At 40.7% G+C, this 3,593-nt stretch overlaps 1 non-coding gene across 1 annotated transcript; it reads left to right on the forward strand.

Annotated features, from left to right (window-relative positions):
* Positions 1-2,160: 2,160 nt before the first annotated feature.
* Positions 2,161-2,267, forward strand: LOC133802793 (small nucleolar RNA R71). Its single transcript, XR_009877540.1, has one exon. It is a non-coding gene; the product is annotated as a small nucleolar RNA R71 (small nucleolar RNA).
* Positions 2,268-3,593: the final 1,326 nt, after the last annotated feature.

Here is a 3,593-nt window from a genome sequence, read left to right on the forward strand (position 1 = left end):
CTATCAGAAATTGGGTAGATCACCCCAACATCCAACCATTTAAGAATTTGCTCCAATACTACTTCCTTCATGGCTGGATTGAGTCTTCTCTAGACCTCTATGGATGGCTTGCTATTCTCCTCCAATAAGATTTTATGCATCACTGTCGATGGGCTTATTCCTCTAATATCTTCCAAGGTCCACCCAATGGCCAATTTATGCTCCCTTAGAACCCTCAACAGTTTCTCCAATTCTATCTTTGACAGGTCAGCTGACACAATGACAGATAAAGTTTCATTCTCTCCCAAATAAGCATATCACAAGTGATCTGGGAGGACCTTTAATTCCAACTGCAGTGGCTGCTAAATGGGTGTTAGCGGTTTATCAGTCGCATCTGCTAGTTCTTGAAACTTCTTCCAATATGGAAAGAAAGAGTTGATCCAGTTTACACAATCTCTGATCTCAGCATCATCATCATCATCGACCTCATCACCCAATAATACTGCCTCTAAGGCATCACTGTTCATCCTTCTCTTGGAGATTGCCTTCTCTATCACATCCACACTAAAGCAACTGTCACTAGCCATCGGATACTTCATAGACATGAAGACATTAAAGACCACCTCATCTCCTTGAACTCTAAGCTTAAGCTCTCCTTTGTGAACATCAATAAGAGCTTGGCCTGTGGCTAGAAATGGCCTACCGAGAATAATTGGGACATCTGTGTCCTCCTCCATGTCCAGAACGATAAAGTCAGCTGGAAATATGAACTTATCAACCTTAACAAGAACATCCTCAATAATACCTCGTGGATGTGTCAACGATCGGTCTGCGAGCTGTAAAGTGACAGTTGTTGGTTTTGCCTCTCCCAAACCAAGTCTTCTAAACACAGACAAGGGCATCAGGTTGATACTCGCCCCCAGATCACATAAGGCATGTTTGCATTCAAATTTTCCAATGGTGCACGGTATGGTGAAGCTCCCCGGATCTCTCAGCTTTTGGGGTAGCTTTCTCTGTAATATCGCACTGCACTCTTCAGTGAGTACTACAGTCTCATAGTCCTCCATCCTTATTTTCTTTGACAGAATCTCCTTCATGAATTTAACATAGCTGGGCATCTGCTCCAAGGCCTCAGCAAAAGGAATGTTTATGTGTAACTTTTTAAACACCTCTAAAAACTTAGAAAACTGTTTATCAAGTGTAGTCTTTCTAAGCCTCTGAGGGTATGGAACTCGAACTGGCTGCTCAACAACAACTGGCAGACTCTGTTTTGGAAGTTGGTGGTCTTCAGTAACCCTTTCTGAATCAGAGTGTTCACCCATCTCTTTATTCTGAACCACTGCCTGTTGAGGTCTAGGCTGCTCAATCTGCTTCCCACTCCTCAGAGTAATTGCCTGAACTTGCTCCTTAGGGTTGACTTCAGTATTACTGGGAAAATTTCCCTGAGGTCTGTTATTGAGCATATTGGCCAACTGCCCAACTTGTGTCTCAAGGTTTCGAATAGAGGATCTGGTCTCAGTCATAAATTGAGTCTGACTATTAGTGAGAGTCAACAAGGCAGCTTGCAGTTCATTAGGCCTCTCAGGTTGAGGCATTAATTGTTGAGGCCTAGGCTGTTGTGATGACGAAGCTTGATGCATAGGTGGCTGAGGCATGTTATTCTGAAATTGGCCCTGAAACTGAGGTTGTTGGCCTTGATTATTCTTCCACGAAAAATTGGGATGATTTCGCCACCCAGGATTGTAAGTATTGGAGAATGGATTATTGAGTGGCCTTTGAAAGTTTCCCACCGCTTGAACTTGAGCATGATCCATAGGAGTGTTATTATTCATATTGATAGGACACTGATCGACAGAATGAGCACCACCACACATTTCACACCTCACTGCCATCTGAACCGCATTAGCAGATACACTGCTATGTTGTAACTGCTTTGTCAAAGAGGCTACTTGCGCTGTTAGAGCAGTGATTGCATCCAGCTCATGCACCCCAGCTACCTTTCTGACTCCTGATGATCTTTCCTCAGACCACTGATGATTGTTTGTGGCCATGTCCTCCAGCAGCTCATAAGCACCAGTTGCACTCTTACTCATAAATGTACCACCCGCTGCAGCATCAATAATGGTTCTGGTTGTAGGACATAAACCATTGTAGAAATTATGTACTAGCATCCACTGTTCAATGCCATGATGAGGACATCTTCTCAGGAGTTCCTTAAACCGTTCCCAAGCTTCATACAATGACTCTCCGTCATTCTGGCAAAAGTTATTGATCTCTCCCCTCAATTTAGCAGCTTTGGACGGAGGGAAGAATTTAGACAAAAATTTCTGAGCTAGATCTTGCCAGGTGACAATAGAGTTTGGTTGCAGCGAGTTCAGCAAACTTTTAGCTCTGTCCCTCAGAGAAAATGGGAAAAGCCTAAGCTTGATTGCGTCATCACTCACCCCATTATATCTGAAGGTTCCACACAACTCCAGAAAATTGGACAAATGGGTGTGAGGATCTTCAGAAGGCAACCCATTGAATTGCACAGAGGACTGCACCATTTGTAGAATAGCGGGCTTGATTTCAAAGTTGTTAGCCTCTACATCTGGTGGGCATATACTATTTTGTACCCCCGTCAGAGTGGGTAGCACATAATCTCTCTGGCTCCTCTTAGCATTGTTCTGAGCCTGACCCCCTTGTACAACTCCAAGAATTAGAACATTCCTGCCATCCCCTTCATTCTGTGCCATCTTCACAGATTTTTGGGCCTCCCTCTTGTTCTTTCTGATTTGCTTGCAAGACTTTTCAATCTCAGGATTCAGAGGAACAAGTGTGTCTTTTCCTCTTCTGCCACGCATATACCAAAATTCACCTGAGATAGACAAATTAAGCAACTAAACAGATTAGAAACAAGAGAAATTAAAATCAAATTAGAATAAAAATTAATTAGACTGATATTGATAATTATTTTCAGTCCCCGACAATGGCGCCAAAAACTTGTTGCGATATTTTTGCTATGCAAGTGCACACAGTCGCAATTCGTAATAAAATGGTAAAAACCAAGTATCGTCCTCAAGGACTGACTTATCAATTACCAATCAACCAATCTTTTTAATTCTATTTGATTGAACGATTTCAGAGATTTCAAACAAAGAAAAATATTAACGAAGCACAATGAAAATTTAAACAGAAAATAACAGAGAAAATGAAATTAGGACAATTATGATCCTCTATTTTCCACCCTTTTATTTCCTAATGCAAGAATTTAGATCCCCTTCTCCCTATTCAAGAATAAGTTGCAAAAACAATTCATAATCTGGTCAAGATTTATGAAATTCAATCTAAATGACAAGTTCCTATATTTCTATGGTAAGCTGAATCATGTAGAAGGCATTAACCACGTAACTCAGAAAAATAGGCAAATAATCTAGATACTTTCGTTCTAAATTAAATTTGCATCCAAACAATCAAAGCATATCAAATTTCACTTTTCAGATTTCAATTTGATTCATGAAATAGAAATTAGAGGTGATCAATCAATAATCGCACAAATAACATAGATTGCAAGGAATTGAAAGAGATGAAGAAGAACATCAATTTTGCATTAAACCATAAAAAGGGTTTCCAAA

The sequence above is a fragment of the Humulus lupulus genome, chromosome 9 (genome assembly GCF_963169125.1).
Source record: "Humulus lupulus chromosome 9, drHumLupu1.1, whole genome shotgun sequence".
In the NCBI taxonomy this organism is placed as follows: Eukaryota; Viridiplantae; Streptophyta; class Magnoliopsida; order Rosales; family Cannabaceae; genus Humulus; species Humulus lupulus.